Below are 21,854 nucleotides of genomic sequence, written 5' to 3'. Positions count from 1 at the left end.
GACCAAAATTCTTGTTCCTCCTGCCACCGAACTTCACTAATTCCCACTATATCTAACTTTAACCTATCCATTTCCCTTTTTAAATTTTCTAACCTACCTGCCCGATTAAGGGATCTGACATTCCACGCTCCAATCCGTAGAACACCAGTTTTCTTTCTCCTGATAACGACATCCTCTTTAGTATCCCCCCCCCCCCCCCGGAGATCCGAATGGGGGACTATTTTACCTCCGGAATATTTTACCCAAGAGGACACCATCATCATTTAATCATACAGTAAAGCTGCATGCCCTCGGGAAAAATTACGGCCGTAGTTTCTCCTTGCTTTCAGCCGTTTGCAGGACCAGCACAGCAAGGCCGTTTTGGTTATTGTTACAAGGCCAGATCAGTCAATCATCCAGACTGTTTTCCTTGCAACTACTGAAAAGACTGCTGCCCCTCTTCAGGCACCACACATTTGTCTGGCCTCTCAACAGATAACCCTCCGTTGTGGTTGCACCTATGGTACGGCTATCTATATCACAGAGACACGCAAGCCTCCCAACCAACAGCAAAGTCCATGGTTCATGGGGTGTTTAGTTATTATGTCCAAACATTAATCGTTACAGACTACGAAGCCCAGTTTAAAGACATTGATACGTGGGACTTAGGGAAAAGAGGAAAGATGTGGACGTGGTCTAATCAGTTACTGTTGCTTGCACAGGAAACACATACGCTTCATTAAAAAAACTCTCAACCATCATTATTAAAAAGATTTTACTACACTGGCGGCTGACAGCCTTATTAGAAGAACTGTAAGTTATTATCGACTGAAGGCCACAAGCAATGTTACAAACAATTAACTGCTGAATCCCAGATTAAGAATGGATTAAAATTTATTGTGGGCTGAAGGCCACAATCAATTTTCAGAATACTCAACGGCTGAAGGCCGGAATTACAAGTGGGGAAGACAATACCATGTTAAAAGGTTAGGGTAAATTTTAAACAGTTATGACAACTTGTCCAAATAAGACGGAGTGATCCACAGACAGTGTAACTTGGGTCGACCTGAGGAAGGAGACTTCAGCTGTGTAAGCGGCGAGAAAGGCAGCCAAGAGTTGTACTCACGTAACAGGATGGCATCTCACACTAGGGATAGCTTAAGCGCCGAGTGACCGACTACCCAATTAGCCTAACGTCCGATCACGGGTACAACGATCGAATATTTTGAGGCAAGGGCGCAGAGACGGACAGTACCACGTCTTCAGAAACACACACAAGGCCGAAGGAAACACTAGAACCAAGGTAGACCTCCCAAAAACATATGCACAGTACATTCAAGAGGCTGTCGAACTACACGCCGTGTCGGATGGCATCAATACGACGAGGAAAGGTAAGCTGCCAGAAAACTATGCTAACTTCCAGGGCAGGTAGCTCGGGCGTCAGCGGCCAAAAGGCAGAAAATACCGCTGGTTGCACTTCACTAATAATAATGATAATAATAATAAATCAGGGTGTTTCAAATTTAACATAGCGGTTTTAAGGCGTTGTAGCATTTAATATGTTAAACGTACAACTGTGAATAATACACCAAACGAAATAGCAACTAAAATAGTTTTGTTTGCATGCCTGTGCACAATGGGAAGTCTGTGGAATGACAAAGAGTGACTGAAAAACGTGTTGAACTACTGTGAGTCTTTCACGCTTAGCCCCAAGAAGTATCCCCACGGAAAGTTTATGAGCCTTTCTTTTTCAGTGAATCAACTGCGACTGAAGTTTCTTATCTCGGGTTGCTACAGCTATGGTCCGTGCCTCAATTGGAAGAAGCTGAACAGCACATCTTTATTTGGGAGCAATATGGTGCGCTGCCTCACAGGAATAACTCAGAACGCGACTGGTTGAACGACGTTTGGAAGGTTGGAGACGAGATACTGGCGGAAGTAAAGCTGTGAGGACGGGGCGTGAGTCGTGCTTGGCTAAGTTGGTAGAGCACTTGCCCGCGAAAGGCAGCGGTCCCGAGTTCGAGTCTCCGTCCGGCACACAGTTTTAATCTGCCAGGAAGTTTCATATCAGCACACACGCCGCTGCAGAGTGGAAAATCTCATTCTGTAACAAAAACTGTTTGTGTTTCTCTTTCATTTGGTGTATTATTTATAATTGTAAAGTGAATGTAATATGTGCTACTTGGCTTTAAATCCCGTATATTAATTTTGAAACACGCTGTATTACGGAAACGTAATTCACATAGAACAGAGAGAGCTTGAAAAAAATTTGCTAGACCATTTCTTCAGTATTGCCTCGGAGTCCAGAACGGTCATCAGTTTGGACTAATAAAGGTTCTACGAATAGCGGCGCATTTCTTCACGGGCTCATTTTGTAAGCGCTAGAGAATTCAGCAAACGCCATTGACAGACGATATGAGAGAGGTGTTGTGGCGATCAGTATCAGATTCCTTTACTGTTGAAAGTCCGATAGGATCCATAGCATATTCTCGCGAATCGATCACGCCGGGAAAATCAGGAAAAATCAGATTTCATACGGAGGCTTTACAACTAGGCATTCTTCCCACAGACTATTCACGACGGGTGCAGGAAAGGAGGCAAACGATATTTCTACCTAAAATAATATCCGCCACACACCGTAAGCCGATTTTCGGCTTATGGACGTGGAAGATGCGCTTGGAATCATGGATAACAGCCAGAAACGATTGATGCGCGGTGTGGAGCAATACGTCCACCTTAGTGATTTCCTCAAATGAGCGTGAAGGCTAAGCGAGAGCGGATGAGTTGGGTTATGACGAAACTCGGCGTGTTGCGCTGTTAACGTCGGTTCTCATCACCAAGGATGTGAAGCGGAAACCAGGCTGCGCCCACAAACGTGTCAAGGAGTCTTGTGCCGGCGTGCACGGAGCCCCCCTGGTGATGGGCAGCCGGTGAAGGGACGCGCCTTTCTTCTGCAGAGGACGCTGAGGCGCCGTACCGGACCTGCTGGCTCACTCTGCGGCCGCAGCAGTGGACGCGGCGGCGCGGAGGTGCTGGTAAACACGCAGCAAGGACCGCAGGCTCTTTCCTCTGGGCCTGTGTGAGGCGGAAGCGTTCACACATGAAATCTGAAAATAAGAGAAACAAGTTTTTTAAATACACTAATGGCCATTAAAATTGCTACACCACGAAGATGGCGTACTACAGACTCGAAATTTAACCGACAGGAAGAAGATACTGTCATATGCAAATGATCAGCTTTTCAGAGCTTTCACTCAAAGCTGGCGCCGGTGGCGACACCTACAACGTGCTGACATGAGGAAAGTTTACAACCGATCTCTAGTACACAAGCAGCAGTTGACCGGCGTTGCCTGGTGAAACGTTGTTGTGATGCCTCGTGTAAGGAGGATAAATGCGTACCATCACGTTGTAGCCTATCGCGATTGCGATTTATCGTATCGCTACATTGCTTCTCGCGTTGGTCGAGGGCCCATGACTGTTAGCAGAATATGGAATCTGTGGGTTCAGTAGGGTAATACGGAACGCCGAGCTGGATCCCAACGGCCTCGTATCACTAGCAGTCGAGATGACAGGCATCTTATCTGCATGACTGTAACAGATCGTGCACCCACGTCTCGACCCGTGAGTCATCAGGTGGGGAGGTTTGCAAGACAACAACAATCTGCACGAAGAGTTCAACGATGTTTGCACCAACATGGGCTATCAGCTCGGAGACCATGGCTGCGGTTACCCTTGACGCTCCATCACAGACGGGAGCGCCTGCGATGGTGTACTCAAAGACGAACCTGGGTGCACGAAACGTCATTTTTTCGAATGAATCCCGGTTCTGTTTACAGCATCATGAGGTCGCATCCGTGTTTGGCGACATCGTGGTGAACACATATTGGAAGCGTGTATTCGTCATCGCCATACTGGCGTATTACCCTGCGTGATGGTATGGGGTGCCATTGGTTCCACGTCTCGGTCACCTCTTGTTCGCATTGACGACGCTTTGAACGTGGACGTTACATTTCAAATGGGCTGCGACCCGTGGCTCTAATCTTCATTCGATCCCAGCGAAACCCTACGTTTCAGCAGGATAACGCACGACCACATGTTGCAGATCCTGTACGGGCCATTCTGTATACAGAAAATGTTCGACTGCTGCTCTGGCCAGCACATTCTCCAGATCTCTCACCAATTGAAAACGTCTGGTCAATGGTAGCCGAGTAATTGGCTCGTCACAATACACCAGTCACTACTGTTGATGAAATGTGGTATCGTGTTGAAGCTGCATGAGCAGCTGTACCTGTACAAGCCATCCAAGCTCTGTTTGACTCAATGCCCAGGCGTATCAAGGTCGTTATTACGGCGAGAGGTGGTTGTTCTCGGTACTGATTTCTCAGGATCTATACACCCAGATTGTGTGAAAATGTAATTAAATGTCAGTCCTAGTACAATATATTTGAACAATGAATACACGTTTATCATCTGCATTTCTTTTTGGTGTAGTAATTTCAATGGCCAGTAGCGTACATGATCTCCAGTGGTGGATAAAACTGTGTTTGATGTAAATCATGTATTTTCTGACCTGCTCTGCACATCCTCCACAATCATCTCCCGTCAAAATGCAGTATAAATTCCCCAAAAATTTCTACGAAAATTAGCATATGCAGCAGATGGCATTTTTTCCTGTGGTATGAATGTATCAGACTGCATAAAATGTACCTCACTTTGTTTTTTTTTCTTTGTTTTATTGAGCAACATTGGCTACAATGTAAGATTGGTGGTCTGAAATGATACCTTGTAACTGATCGACAACGACCAATCGGTATTTGTACATAGACCTGTTGTCGCGAAATGGAAACCACAGCGAAAATCCGATGAAGTTTTGAACAGGTGTCTTTGGCAGTGTCGATCGCGTTTCGTCGGTCTTTTTAGTTCTCAGCAAACAGGGAGCACTTAAAGATACCTAGAATAATAGTCTCTCCCGCCAAGTACGAGGGCCTGGTGAGAAATTTCGCCTGAAGCTATGAAGCCAACATTACATAACTGTTGTGCGCTTTCTTCTTCAAGACAATTCTCAGCGGTATTCTCCAGGGGAAATGCAAATGCTCTTGGATCGTTTTGAATTTGACATGTTTGATTACCCACAATACAGCCAACTATTTTCTCCCTCTGATTTTCATCTCTGCCCACATGGACCACTGGCTATGAAGACAATGTTTTGTCACAGACAAGGAGCTGTAGGCCAGCGTAGAGAATTTTCGGAAAGCACTGGCGGATCCTTCTATAACGAGAGTGCTGGAATGTTAGTACAACGCTACGACAAACGTCTAAGTCGGAAGACTATTGTGATATGTAGCTGTAAGTTGCAGCTAACGGTTGCAAATAAAACAATTTTAATTTTCACTGTGTTTTTCCATTACTTTCCGAATAGCCCTCATACTATTGGTACCTATCCTACTCTTGCATTTAAGTCTCCTGGTCTCCTAATATTAGCAAATCATCTGTTTTATTGTATCTATTTCTTGTTTTTGGTGCTGTTTTTTGAGCTCTTCTTGAAGTGCCTATACTGCTATGACACATAAATGTTCTTTATGAATTCTGAAACTAGCGGTTATAATCCTCTTATTTATGTAGTAGTTAAAATCCGCATTTCTTTTCCATTTTTCACCTATAAAAGGGCCTGATCCATTCGTTTGTTCGACTGCGCTGTAAACTAACGTTTAATTACGGTACTTAAATCTTCTGTTCGTCTCACGTTTCTTCTTTGTTTCAGCTATTTCAATGATGTTTATATTTCTTTGCTCCAAGTTTTCTATAAGTTCTAATTCCTTTGTATTAAAACGTCCTCTTATATTCCAGGTCGGGCAACGGCCTTGCCGCAGTAGATACACCGGTTCCCGTCAGATCACCGAAGTTGAGCGCTGTCGGGCGTGGCTGGCAGTGGGATGGGTGACCATCCGGGCTGCCATGCGCTGTTGTCATTTCTCGGAGTGCACTCAGCCTCTTGATGCCAATTGAGGAGTTACTCGGCCGAACAGTAGCGGCTCTGGTCAAAGAAAACCATCGTAACGACCGGGAGAGCGGTGTGTTGAACACACGCCCCTCCTATCCGCATCCTCAACTAAGGATGACACGGCGGTCGTATGGTCCCGATGAGCCACTTGTGGCCTGATGACGGAGTGCTTTACATTACAGGTACTTATAACCAATACGTCTATAACGACACCTCGTTTTACTATGCCACGGTCTTGTCGTCGCCTTTGAGAACTATCCTGCTTATTCTTTAAGGACCCATGAGTTATGGTTTCTTTTAATCCCATCCCACATCTCCACCCTGGAGAACTGGGTTTTAATCAGAGTACCTTTTCTTAGGTAGAATGACCAGGGTTTAAGACACCTATCTCCCCTTTTCTTCTCTGCTAATTAAACTTCAACAGCGAGTGTTGCTGCTTCCGCTCTTCGAGTCAGTGTAGGGGCACCTGGTTCCACATTGCCTCGTCGACCGTTGCAGTCTTCGCCGCAACTCCAAGGTCCCTCAGACGTTACTATCATACGAGCCTGGTGAACCAGGATGTCTTAAAAAGGTGTTAGTCCTCCATGTCCTCCTTTCTTAGCAAAGCTTGAGACCGGCTTTGGCAGTCATTTAAAATTTCGTCATAGTGATCGCTATTGCACGACCACGACGATCCTCAATAAAGTATGTAATGATTATGCCTAACAAAGCCACATCGCACAACAGTGTTACATGTTCACAGGGCAGGGTGTTCTCATGCTGCCGGCGAGGATTAGTGTCGTTCGTCGGGAACGTTTTTCTTCGTTTACTTTCTGGACGACCCACAATTTTGATCGGTGGAAGAGGAGGTTATCACGGAGGATGCTCCACACGGAGCGATCTGATAGTGTTAGCGCCAAGATACGTCTAGCAGCAGAACGACGAGGACTTTCAATGAGCGCTTGACGCGCCTCCTACACTCGCTCCAGGGTCCGCTCAGTCCTTCGTCGCCGTCTTCATTGCACGGATGCAGTAGTCGTGAATAGTTTCACCCATAGTACAATCATCCGACCATCCTGGGCTTTATCATGCCACTTCAACTCGAAATGCCGAACTCTACAGGGTCATAATTAAAATTGCCGTCCTTCCTCAACCAGTGCACTCATTCTTACTTTGCAAAGGCAAATCACCGAGGGCACACTACGTCAGTCAAATCCCACTATTGATTATGCAGGATCCTGTATTATCATTTAAGGCAATGGTTAGGCACTCGAGACATTTTCATTGTGGTTAAGGAAGTCTGAATAACGTAAAGTGAAGTGGCAGACCATCTAGCTATGAAGAACCGTGAATCACATGAGAAGTAGAGACCCTGGTTCTCGAAGACCGGCGTATCATCATCGAGACGACGGTCGTGAAAGTAAAAGCTGCTGTCGGATCAGTTTTTAATATCTTGTATCACATTTTTAACGTTAAAAATGTCACCACCCATTGGGAACCGCGACTGCTCACTCCCACACAGGAATTCCGCCTATACGAGGCAGCAGCTGTCAGGCCAGTCCAGATGGCTGCTTTAACCGTGTTAAAGTGAGTGTATTACTAAGGAACGGAGCAAACAGTGGAAACACGTCTACTCACCACTGGCAAAACAGGCAAAGTTCAGCCATCATTGACCATATGAAGGTGAGTTTTAGGAACTGACATGGTACGGTGTTAGCGGATTACACTTGTAAAGATCAAATCGTCATAGGAGCCTACCACCATAACCGCCGATGGGATCAACGGATCCTATGGAAAAGGAGCGTTGCGGAAAGCTGTCAGTGGTGCGATTTGGCTCATCAACAACATTACTAGGGACGGGATACAGCCACACATGCTTCTTAAATGGACTATCAAATTTAACATCACCCAGTATTCCCGTGACTACATCAGGATTCTTCGGTTCAAGAAACGAGTGCGTGGCAGGCATTTCCTTCGCAGACAAACAAAAATTACGCTAAGCGAAATGTAGTGTGAGGAGGGCTATGCGAGAGGCATTCAATGAATTCGGAAAAAAAGTTCTATGTACTGACATGGCAGAAAATGCTAAGAAATTTTGGCCTTATGTCAAAGAGGTAGGTGGACCAAAACAAAATGTATTGTGACCAAAATGGTACTGAAACAGAGGATAACAGACTAAAGGCCGAGATACTAAATGTCTTTTTCCAAAGCTGTTTCACAGAGGAAGACTGCACTGTAGTTCCTTCTCTAGATTGTCAAACACATGACAAAATGGTAAATATCGAAACAGACGACAGAGGGATACAGAAACAATTAAAATAGCTCAAAAGAGGAAAGGCCGCTGGACCTGATGGGATACCAGTTCGATTTTACACAGGATACGCGAAGGAACTTGCCCCCCTTCTTGCAGCGGTGTACCGTAGGTCCCTAGAAGAGCAAAGCTTTCCAATGGATTGGAAAAGGGCACAGGTCATCCCCGTTCTCAAGAAGGGACGTCGAACAGATGTGCAGAACTATAGACCTATATCTCTAACGTCTGTTAGTTGTAGAATTCTGGAGCACGTATTATGTTCGAGTATAATGACTTTTCTGGAGACTAGAAATCTACTCTGTAGGAATCAGCATGGGTTTCGAAAAAGATGATGGCGCTATTCGTCCACGAGACTCAGAGGGCCATAGACACAGGTTCCCAGGTAGATGCCGTGTTTCTTGAATTCCGCAAGGCATTCGACACAGTTCCCCACAGTCGTTTAATGAACAAAGTAAGAGCATATAGACTACCAGACGAATTATGTGATTGGAAGTTCGCTGAGGCATTCTCCGGATGATGCTGTGGTATATCGAGAGGTTGTAACAATGGAAAATTGTACTGAAATGCAGGAGGATCTGCAGCGAATTGCCACATGATGCAGGGAATGGCAATTGAATCTGAATGTAGACAAGTGTAATGTGCTGCGAATACATAGAAAGAAAGATCCCTTATCATTTAGCTACAGTGCAGCAGGTCAGCAACTGGAAGCAGTTAATTCCATAAATTATCTGGGAGCACGCATTAGGAGTGATTTAAAATGAAATGATCATGTAAAGTTGATCGTCGGTAAAGCAGATGCCAAACTGAGATTCATTGGAAGAATCCTAAGGAAATGCAATCCGAAAACAAAGGAAGTAGGTTATAGTACGCTTGTTCGCCCACAGTTTGAATACTGCTCACCGGTGTGGGATCCGTACCAGATAGGGTTGATAGAAGAGATAGAGAAGATCCAACGGAAAGTAGCGCGCTTCGTTACAGGATCATTTAATAATCGCGAAAGCGTTACGGAGATGATAGATAAACTTCAGTGGAAGACTCTGCATGAGAGACGCTGAGTAGCTCGGTACGGGATTTTGTTGAAGTTTTCAGAACATACCTTCACCGAGGAGTCAAGCAGTATATTGCTCCCTCCTACGTATATCTCGCGAAGAGACCGAGAGGATAAAATCAGAGAGATTAGAGCCCACACAGAGACATACCGAGAGTCCTTCTTTCCACGAACAATACGAGGCTGGAATAGAAGTGAGAACCGATAGAGGTACTCAAGGTACCCTCCGCCACACACCGTCAGGTGGCTTGCGGAGTGCGGATGTAGATGTAGATGTAGGTGTAGATGTAGATGTAATTAGGTGGTTTTCTAGATTAAGCTTTTCCTAAATTGGCAAAAAGTAGACTTCTACAACCGAGTTATTTGTAACGGTCATCCAGCAGCGTCCTTTGAATGGAGCAATTTTTCATAACGTATTATATCGCAGAATGTGTACTTTGCAGGAGAAACAAAGAAAACTAATAACTTATACGACAAAATGCGTTTTATTAATTTTTACGAATTTTATACAAAATACTCATATAGGGTTGTTTGTCATGACGTTTTAAATAAACGGTAACATTTTTGCTTAACTTTCGAAGTCTGTGGCGGACTAAACGCGATTTGTTGTATTCTGTTGGAAACATGCCTTTTAGTGTAAGCTATATCGGACATGGCGCATTTTTATTCATTTTCAGTAATGCAGAATTTTCAAATTCCCTTTTTAGTTACGTATACAAGTAAAAATGCTTACATCCAAGATAGCTATTTATAATTATAATTATAATTAGCGATCCTGGCTGTATAAGTTACTGCTTCTGTACTACCGATACTGCCCAACACACCTGTGCAAATCTTCATCGGATTTTGACTGTGGTTTCCATTTCGCGACCGATCTTTCCTTACTTTCCGAATAACCCTCGTAGTTGCATTCGGTACATATTGTGAAATAATTTTAAGTGAAAATGGCAAGACTTAAGACATTTTGCTATATTTAATTAGATAAAAACAACAAATACCCTTCTCAGAAAGAAACACACAAATAAAGTCAATTGGAATTCAAGAGCCTCGCCCTTAACGGTACACTATGTTGTAGCTCACAAAAAATTCTCAAATTAGAGATAATCTCGTGTTTACAGGTAATAATATAGGTTCTGATCACTTTCTAGTAATTTCAAACATTGAAATATGGGAAGATGGAGCAAACAAACAAGAAAACCCAAAACCAGAATTGGAAACATAAAATAATGAAAAGAAAGCATAATGCACTTCTATCAACAAAATAATAAAAAGAAAGCATAAGGCACTTATATCAACAAAGACTCTACCAGGAATTGCAAATAGTTGAAACTAAAGACAATACTGACGACGAATGGGAAGTATTAAAAACATCAATGGTGAAAGTAACTGCAAATGTACTTAGGAAAAGTAAACTATCATACCTGAAAAGGAGTCTGAAAATATCGAATACAGAAACAGCTAAGAATATTTAAGAAAAACAAAATGCTTATAGCACTCGTTTATAAATATGAACAAATGGATCATGGAAAATATCTAACCTGAGTAAAAATAAAACAGAGAGTCTAATAAAAAGATACCATAGTATATCACGGGAAAGATTCTCTGGTAGTGTTGAACATGTCATTCATGGAGGGACAGAATATAGCGTTTATGCTTACGAAGCATCTCAATAAAACGAAGAGAGATACTGTAAGAATTAAAATAATGAAATAAGATCAATGGATACACCATTACGTGAAATTTACGGTTTAATGAAGATAGTGAAGAAAGTTATGCTATAAAAATTGATAGTGATAGCATTAATGTTGAATTAATGAAATATGAAGAAGGCATTTAAAAATTTTACACTCCCCATTTTTTATCTACATGTTCGAAGAACTGTTCTGTTCCTGAAAAATGGAAAACAGCTAATGTTATTTCTGTATTTAAAAAAATCAATAGAAAGATACAGGAAATTATAGAAGAATTAGTTTACTAAATGCAAGGTATAAAATATATGGGAAAATTTCTTAATGAGTGGCTACAAACTACTGCTGATGCAATAATCTCAGAAGAGTGATAAGGTTTGAGAAAGGGATTTTCGTTTCAATATCGTATATTTATAATAAATTAAGTTACTGAAAAATGTCGGGAATTTGGCTTAGAAATAGGTTTAGCATTTATTGATTTTGAGAAAGCCTTTGGGAGGGTTAAATGGACTCTGTGTTGTGGAAATCTCTGGCAATAAAAGGTTTGCATAACGTATTATTAATACCATAGAGAGTCTATACGTATATACAAAAATTGTAGTAAGTTCATGTTCGAAAATATCACATTAAATTTTAATAAAACTTGTCTTTCGTCAAAGATGCAGTCGATCACCCAATTTATTTAATTTGTGTACTGACGACCTAGTTATGAAGTGGAAAGATAAAACACCCTCAGGAATTAAAACAGGTTCTAGCATACCATTAAATACTCTGTTAAATGCTGATCACCAGATAATAACACAGCAAAGAGAAGATACAAGGGCCAGTATATCGATTGAGCTAAAACATAATACATTACAACTTAACTACATCTGCTAATAAGTCAAAGACAACGGCTTTCAATTACAGAATCCAGTCAGATCGAAAGTAATAAAAATGAAAAAAAATTTGAACAAGTATCTAGGATGTGATATTAGTTTTAACTATGACAAGAATACTGAGAAAAAAACATTAATAAATATCAAGCTATGTGCAACCAACTGGAAGAATTTTTGAAGCAATAAAAGAAAAAAACAGAAACAAAAACGAAATTCTGTACAGTTACGGCTTTACCTACTTATGTATATGGTTCCGAGTCATGTACAATAGCAGAAAAATGGAAATCACTTGTAGAAGTAGCAGAGATGAAGTTCGTGAGATATGTAAGAGGCTGTAATAAAATAGATAAATTAAGTAATGAGCCAATAACATCAGATTTGAAAATATTTTCAGTTAATGATAAGATAGAAGAAAATAGAATGAAATGGCAAAAAATTGAATGCAAGAAAAGAGAATGAATTATCATCTGTCTGGAAAGAGAGAACTAGGTAGAACTCTTATGAGATGTATGGATGGATGTTACAGACCGGAACAGATGATTACAGCACATTATTCCTGGAAGGAGATGATTATGATAAGTTCCTGCTTCAAAAGTTGAACAACGACGTATGGTTCCAAGAGGATGGAACAAAGGCTCATAAGGCCCACTCGGCCTTGAAAGTTGCTTGCCGTCATTTTCCTGTGTTATGTACGACTTGATACACAACATTAAGGAGAGATGGGCTACAGAATGGTGTGACAACTGTCGTCACAGCAAAGTTCGACAGGAGCAGACATGATTAGCAAACAAGTTAACGCACCAAACTGAATATTATTTAACTTGTATTTCACCAAGAATCTGAAGACTTATTTTAAATAATGCAGCAAGAGCAAGAGTCCAGCTGTCAGAGTGTCAACAAGGATGGCGCTTCCTAAGGTAAGCAGGAGCGATGGTGTGCCGGCCGCTGTTGCCGAGCGGTTCTAGGCGCTTCAGTTCGGAACCGCGCTGCTGCTACGGTCGCAGGTTCGAATTCTGCCTCAAGGATGGACGTGTGTGATGTTCTTAGGTTAGTTAGGTTTAAGTAGTTCTAAGTCTAAGGGGACTGATGAGCTCAGATATAAGTCCCATAGTGCTCAGAGCCATTTGAAACATTTGAACGATGGTGTCGCAGCGAAGAGGATGCAAGAGCGATTGGGTTGACTTGATGACGCTGGTCGTCCTACATTGCGGCGGTGAAGGCCGTTCGTAGTCTAAAACCAATGAAGACGTAGTTCATTGGAGGTGCTCCACACATCCCGCACGGTCGAATTAGCGTCTGAAGGGAACATGCAATGCCGTTACCAACTTCGCGATACCCATAGTGTGGTATCGTTACGTGATACCACTTATAGTCGACTAGTTTCGAGATTTGGAGACTTACATTGGCCAGTACATCCAGTCCATTTGTCTGCCAATCTGTAGATTCGTTGGACGTGGACGGACAAGTGGACGAGACGCACGTAACACAAGCCATAATACACGGCGACAGTCTGTCACCCCTGATAGTGTAAGATGTGTTACACTGTTGGGCCAGAGGCGCGGAGGGTGCAGATCTGTCCAGCAGGCGTCTCAGTGTGCCACGTGACCCATCTCGTCGTGTCCTCCGGCCTTCCGTGAACCACTCTGCGCGCACTCGTTGTACAGCCAAAACATTTCGTTCCCCACGAGTAGCAATTTCCCGGATTGATGCATCACATTATCTCATGCTAATAATGTGCCCTCTTTCAAACTCATTGATTTGATGGTACGGTTCGCGTACATGTCTGTAAGGCATCCCGCACATCTGGTGAAGTAACACTGATCCATTACCATAGGTTTATTGTGACAGCGAGAGCCGTTGGTACATTTTATCAGTAGGTGGTATTGCGCCGCGATAACTACATTGACCTTGTACCCGCGGGCCGACATGGTTCAAATTCTGATAATTTCTGCAGAACATATGTCCTGCGAACACCCCTAGTCGTACAAGGTGCTGTTTTTTCTGAACACGGATGTATAAATCATTGTGAGTTGCATGGTAGCGGACATTTCGCTTTGTAACATATGTTGTTTCTGTGCATTCCATTCACCCTTGGTGTGTCGAAGGAATGATTGCTTAAGAGCCCCTGTGAGCGCTGTAATTACTGTAATGTCATCACCACTACAGTAGCTTCTGTAAAATACTCTTATGCCATAGGGTTAACACGAGCATCTAGCGTGAGTGAACTTATTTTACCTCATTTTGTGATTATAACTGAAAAAGTTACTAGCGACGGGTTGGTGAGTGTGAACCAGATCTATCAGAGAGAAAGAATATACGTACACATCAACTTTCACTGAAACTGAAAACACCAAAATAGAGTCGTAGCTAAAAGTAAAAATTTGTCAGGCTCAGAGGGTAACAGATAAACGAAATGACATTTAATTACCACACCTCTCACATGGCTTTTGCTGTTGGCTGTTCCAAACTGGAGTTTTCACCTTGGCTGTAAGTGGTGCCTTCATTATTCTTACCAGTAGAGCCACAGGTGTTAAAAATAAAGGAAAGTAGTGCCAGAATTTCGTCCAACGACCTCGCTGCAGTGCTAACACCAGTTACCGTCACATCACCGATGTTAAGCACTGTCGGGCTGGGCTAGCACTTGGATGGGTGACCGTCCGGTCTGCCGAGCGCTGTTATCAAGCGGGGTGCACTCAGCCCATGTGAGGCAATCTTAGGAGTTACTTGACTGAGAAGTAGCAGTTCAGTTCATGAAAACTAACAATCTCCGGAAGATCGGTGTGCTGACCACATACCCCCAGATATCCTCATCCAGTGACAGCCCTGGGTTGAGGGGATGACACAACAGCCGGTCAGTACTGTTGGGCCTTCCAAGGCCTGTTTGGACGGTGTTTTGTTTTTAGTACCAGAATTCCAACCAAGGTCCTCTAAATAACTGTCAAAAGCGCCGATCATGCAGTTACTGGAGAGGTCAAAACTGGAATCATGGACCTTGAAAGTATATCGTTCATTAGGTCAGCGAACACGGCCTCATTGAACTACAAATGTAAACATGATTGTTCTTTTTATTGCAGAAATTTATTTGCCCAATTCGCACAACGAATACACAATGATTACTAGTTTCAGCGTAATTAAATCGTCATATTCAGATAATTTGTGACGAAAAAATTTTTACACTGCCAATTCATTTCGTTAACGACTATGCTTAGATTCTGAGATCGCCTCCTATACGGCTGACAATCCCAGGTAATCATCATGACTCCAAATGTGATAAGAAACCTTAATTTATATTATGATTACTTAGTGGATGTAGTAGCTTGAAATTCGCAGAAAATGAGTAAAGCTTTGTATTAGGCTCTTGTGTCTTGAGAATAGGAAATGCAATGTGTAGAAATTGTTCCGAATTGAAAGTGAAGGTTGTTTTTGGTAGTACTTTTCATTCGTTGAAAAAAATTGTTTTTGATTCTCCGCCATAAAATTCGCGATATGTTACTTGGAAAAGCTTACTTTTAACATCACCTGATAATCAGTAGTATTCTGAACCGACGGAGTGTCTAACTCTCGAAACTTCCTGAGAAAATGAAACTGCGTGACGTGCCAGGAGTCTCATGCAGAGGATCACCTTTCGCAGGAATGTTCAGACCTACTGAACAAGCTAAGTCCACATTTACATGTATTCTCCGCAAATTGGATCAAGATTGTCACATCGTGAACCAGTACAATGTACCCTCCCGTCTCTCTCCTCGAAATATTTCCTGCCTGACAAGGTGAAGCTCCCAGAGGGCATCATTGGATGTCATTGTATCTCCTTCCATGTACATGTCATCGGCAGGTATGTAAACGACAAGAGTGATGATTCCCTGTGGCAGGTAGAACGACCACCAGAGTGCATTACCGTTACTCGTGTTGTCATCAGGTGTGGTAGGGTATGTAACGACTGTGAACAACGTCAGGTGTTAAGTGATCGGTGTGGAGAACACGGAGATGCCACGTACTCGTATGAGGTTATCACTAATTGACAGAGTTTCAATGGGGCCTCATTGTGTGTCTCCATTTGGCCGCTGATCGAATTGTGCAAAATACAGACTTTTGGTGCATTCAGCTTTGACAGTCGCTCAGTGTTTGACTGCACAGGTATTTGAGGTCAGGGATACCAGTCGTCACCGTTTTTCCGATCACATCGTAACCGCTTCTCATCCGCGCGTGTCATCCCAGTCACCACTCGTGGTGGACTAAGAGCAGCTAGACTAGGGAATTACCATCCCGTGCTTAGGGACTGCCGTTAATAACACAAGACAGACGACTGAGTTCGACGTGACGACCTGACCGGGAAACAAGGACCGCTGATGAATGGCGTCACATTAAGTTCAGGTGCGAATAATAGTTCAACAGTTCCCCGGAAGACCATCGTTGGGGAGTATGGCGACGACCTGGCAAGAGGTCCCACGATTCCAGTGTTTTGGAAAGGCACAACAGAGTTATTATTGGGTACATGGCGTGGGAAGGCATCGGGTTTGACTTCATGTCACGGCACAATGGTACGTCACGTACATCGTTTCATGCAACAGTCTTGTGGTGCCATTTATCAATAGGATAATGTTCGTCTACCCACTACACGTATCTCTATAGTCTGCCTGCGTGATGCCGAAGTACTTCTGTGGACAACAAGATACCCATATTTGTCTCCAATGTACCATGTGTGGACCATGTAAGCGTAGGTTCCCGCTGCCGTTGTCACTCAATAAAATTCTTCTGGGCTGTTGACCGCATTGTCAATGTATAAATCTGTCCGACGTTTCAGCCACTGTTGCAACACTTTTGCACATTGAAAATGCGGTCAAGAGCGAAGAAGAATTTTATTGACCATGTGTGGACCTGTTCTGATATCAACTCTTCCAAGTGCCACTACCAAAGGCATCAAGGACATTTACATCGGTTGTGGGCAAGCTTCCTTCAGTAAAAGGACCTTCACCTTGGCCAGATTTGAGGCATGTAAACTATTTTCTATGGGGAAATCTGAAAGATGTTTTCTGCATGGACATACGAGCTACACCTGATGATATGCAACGACGTATTACTGCAACCTGGTCGGACTTCTCCGTTGAAATGGAAGTACGTGTCCAGCCGTCTGTCCAAACCAGTGTAGAAGTGTGTATTGCCACTGTCGGTGGTCATTTTCAACAAAACCTGTGATCATCAGTTGCCTCGTTACTGTTCAGAATCCACATAAATAGTGTATGCACTCATGGCATTCTTTAGCGCGTGCTACAACAGCTACTCTAGAAGTGTCGGTGTGGGGACATTCAAAATGCGATATCTCTTGAACGACTTGCCCTAAAATGCTGCAACCACTGACATTTTAATTTACCCTGCTTTCAGAACGTTAATGCCAGTAGTCATTGTTCCATTTAAAATCCCCCAGCACGACTGTCAACCCATCTGACAATTTGCATGAGTTATTAAATTTCTATTACCTCATAAACTACTCGGAAACTATTATGGATATCTTCTGGTTCTATACTCCTGGCAGTAAATGTGTTACGGAGATTTGTTTGCGACGGACTAGAATTGTTTTCGGGAACTTACCGTGAATCGTATCTTGATAGCTCTGCCGGTGCGATCACTGTCCGCGTAAGGAAGATGAGTCCAAGCACCGGTCCAGCATTCAGATGTAATTTGCCAACAAGAACATTAAAAAAACCTATGGAAACACATAATTTTCCTTCTCATTGTTGCTTAACCATACATGATTCGACACGTACATGTTGTATTATGTGTGTCCCTTTTTTATTTCTGTAATAATATCAAACAAGATTGCGTCTAATGTTCAGTTTTGCACCTAAAACTACAAATATGCTTCATGTTTTATTGTGATCGCTGATCAGAAGACGTATTATTAAAAAATTGTTTTTTACCGAATGGCTTCCCGTTATCCACATTGTGACTTGAAGGCATGTCATCTTACGAGAGTAGTTAGAAGTAACTTCTTTGCTAAAGACGTACTAGACTTGGTATACGTTCTCAGTAATGCACTTTCTGTAATTGCTATTTACAAAATGTTGTACGTCCTTGTTGTGTTTTGTGGCATATAATTTTTTACATATGATTTCACTTTACTCTGTCACAGATATTAAAAGAATACAATATCCAGAGGGCTTCAGGTACCAAAGAATTCGCAAGACGATATTTTATCCATGCTGCATCGCGTGAACTCCGCGGCTGTTAATGACTGTTGGTAAATATCGCAAACACGTACAAATACTTTTAAAATGGTTTATTTCAATGCCATAATCTGTTTCCGGCTATCATTCCTATCTCAATATGGCTAACGATTACATTAACGTTTCCGCCAGCACAATGTCATCTGCTCCTACAATGCACAAGAATATTTGATATTTAACGTCACTTTACTTGTTGTTTTTATATTAACTACATGATAAAGTGCCTGTACTGTACAGGGTGAAACAGTTGAACACAATTATATATGTTCCAGTCAACGGTTCTTTGTCTTGCCATGGTTCTTTTGCTTTTTCAGCACAACGTAGAAGCCGAGGCAGTGCAAACAGCTCAGACATTCTAAATTAGTTACTGTGGCGCATAAATACTCCTTAACATTGATAATGTCATTTTCAGGCTGACATGTGTTTTATGTTCGATGTTTTTGTTTACATTGCAATGAACATCCACTACGAAATGATAGTTTCGATTTGCTCTGGAACAAACATTTAAAGCAAAAAAAAAAAAAGAATGTGTGGGAGGTACAACATATTAACAATACGAAAATGCTTTTAATCTATGAATGATATTATTTAAGAACCATAGCACAAGTTGTTCACAGGCCTTTTGTTTCTTCAACAACTGGCAACAGGAGTATACAGGGTGTACCAGAATTACACAGGCAAACCTGCATACCGTAAGAGCTAAGAGCACTTCATATTTGCAACTATGAAACAGATCTCTTCAACTGAGCAAGTGATAAAACTTTTTAAGGTATGCCTTTTGGAGCCTATGTATACTGCATATTTTTTTCTTATTTTGGTCTGTACTACCTCCTTCCAAAATATAGGAAGCGAATAAACTGAAGTAGAAGAGATGTATTTTGCAGTACTGACGGTGAACAAGTATATTTTAAAGCTCATGTTTAGGAGACTATTTGCTTGTTTAGTTCCTTACTACTAACTATGAAAGTTTTTTGGTGGAGTTCTGGTTCGCCCTATTCTCCAGGAGGAGCACCTGGTTTATTTGCGTATATGTGTGTGTGTGTGTGTGTGTGTGTGTGTGTGTGTGAGGAGGGTGACATATTTTCTGAACTTCAAGGTAAGTGCTAGTACTACGCCTGCTCAATCATTCAGTTACATTACATTGGTCCTGTGTGTGTGTGTGTGTGTGTGTGTGTGTGTAAGAGAGAGAGAGAGAGAGAGAGAGAGAGAGAGAGAGAGAGAGAGAGAGAGGTGGTTCAAATGGCTCTGAGCACTATGGGACTCAACTGCTGTGGTCATCAGTTCCCTAGAACTTAGAACTACTTAAACCTAACTAACCTAAGGACATCACACACATCCATGCCCGAGGCAGGATTCGAACCTGCGACCGTAGCAGTCGCACGGTTCCGGACTGCGCGCATAGAACCGCGAGACCACCGCGGCCGGCAGAGAGAGAGAGAGAGAGAGAGAGAGAGGAGATGGAGGGAGGGAGAGAGAGAGAGAAAGAGAGAGAGAGAGAGAGAGAAAGGGAGTAAAGAAAAGCAAAACGGCAAAATTGCATGTACCTCAACGCACAGTCAAAGGAAAAGAGGAAGTTTCGTTCCATTTCAGATGCGTTGTTGGAGCAGTTGGTGAGAACTTGGCAGAGCAGCCGGGAGAGAGTGAAGGGCTTCAGTGTTGCGCCAATACCGAGCAGCTGCCAAGTCCTAATGACTCACACGGCCGCGTGGGGCTCCTGCTCTGCAACAAGGCGTGAAGTGGATCCCATCCCAGGGGCCGTGACGCAACCTGTGCATCCACCTGCCGCTGGGCCAGCTGCTACTGGTGACTCTGCAATAAGCTCGCTGCCCCTCACTGCGTGACGAGCGGCAGTGTTGTGTGAAAAGTGGGCTTCTCAGGACAACTAACTGCTTTACCGCCTTCGCAGTCTGGCACTTTCTCAAGTGTACGGAAGATGAAAGCTGTAAAACGCTGCTCGTCTTAACGCGGAGAAGTAAACAGTGTCTGGAAATTAGGCAGCTATATCACTGTGGCACTGGGTTATATTATGACAGGCCATTGTAAATGTGTGGCAGGTAGTTCGTATTTAATCTCGGTAGAAAGTAAGGAAGTAAGAATGATTAGCGGTTAAAATCTCGCCGACGACGAGGTCTGTAGAGACGCAGAACAAGCTCCGATTGGGGAAGGATGGGGGAAAAAAACAGGTCCGTCTCAGGGGAACAATCAAAAATGGTTCAAATGGCTCTGAGCACTATGGGGCTTAACTTCTGAGGTCATCAGTCCCCTAGAACTTAGAACTACTTAAACCTAACTAACCTAAGGACATCACACACATCCATGCCCGAGGCAGGATTCGAACCTGCGACCGTAGCGGTCGCGCGGTTCCAGACTGAAGTGCCTAGAACCGCTCGGCCACACAGGCCGGCAGGGGAACAATCCCAGTATTCAGCTTAAGTGATTTAAATAAAACCCCGAAAACCCATACATGCATGACCGGGTGGTGATACGAACCCCTGTCCTCCGTAATACGATTCCAGTGTGCTAACGGCTGCACAATCTCACTCGGTAGCACACAAAGAAGATACGTTTCAGCGCCACAAAACTGTAGAAAATCGCAGGATAACCTACAAAGGAGAGAATCTGCATGCAGAGACTGCCACTCACTCCTCAATGTAGATAACCGCATAAATATGGGGGAAACCCCGTTAGGGTGTTCGATTAAAATTACTGGAAACGCAACTTTCGAAACAGTAACAACTGTGAAATATCTGCAAGTTCACCGTGCAGAGCGACCTAAACATGCTTGTGAAAGGAGGTTAGGGAATACAGAGGCCAGGCTGTGATTTTGTGGGAGAATGTTAAGGAAATGTAACTCAGCCATGAAAGAAACTGCACACAAACTGTTATCCATTAGACTGATTTATGAATTTTGGCGATCGTATTGTTATCCTTATATTGTGTCCCTTACTAATCAGGATTAATAGACGTAGGTCAAATGCAAACAAGAGCTGCTAAAGATAAATAAGCCTTTGGGATATCCTTATAACAAGAAAAAAAGACGAATTATAGCGATATCTGCTACACAATCTGGAAGTCGTCAATATAGTACCGGAAGCAGCAATGGAGAGGAAATGTAGTTATGGACAAAATTTTGAATATGATAAACATACTGAAGAGGGCGATGGTGGCTTAGTTAAGCAGAGATACAAATGTCAGCATAAGATAGAAGAAGATGGAGGACACAAATTAAGTGGAATGTCTGATGAGTGAGGAAAATGAGGGACTGTTCATCATGAACAACTCGTCTCCTGATGTATGAAGTCACTTTCTTCTCGTTTTCTACACAATGAACAAAGAAACCGGAACAATAGGAATGGTAGCGAAGACATATTTTACATATAGCGCTTATAGCATATGATAGGAAGGATCCTTTTTTAAATTTATAGGTAATTTGCGACTGCATACGAATGTGAAATTGTGTGTGCAGAGCTGCTGTCTTTGTCAGGAAAGGTAACTGTGACTCGTCGGGTCATCGAGGTGACCTGAACTTCGAAGACAGATAAATACGCCGTCCTATGGTGATCCAGCTACATACCTACTATGTATGAGCCTGACTGCATTAATCATACAGGGAGGTGAGTGGTGACGCCACAGAATATCAGCAAACATTATTTTATACTGACGAAAGATCCCCTCACGAAGACGTCGAATATCTGACGGTGCCACTGTCACTAACACACCAGAAATGTAATAGCTGCGGTCCAAATTAC

The 21,854-nt window shown here is 42.9% G+C and overlaps 1 pseudogene; it reads left to right on the top strand.

Annotated features, from left to right (window-relative positions):
• The first annotated feature begins 5,830 nt into the window (after positions 1-5,830).
• On the top strand, positions 5,831-5,948 carry LOC126268353 (5S ribosomal RNA; annotated as a pseudogene).
• Positions 5,949-21,854: the final 15,906 nt, after the last annotated feature.

Source organism: Schistocerca gregaria, chromosome 4, assembly GCF_023897955.1.
Source record: "Schistocerca gregaria isolate iqSchGreg1 chromosome 4, iqSchGreg1.2, whole genome shotgun sequence".
NCBI lineage: Eukaryota > Metazoa > Arthropoda > Insecta > Orthoptera > Acrididae > Schistocerca > Schistocerca gregaria.
This window is presented reverse-complemented; position numbering and strand designations above follow the sequence as displayed.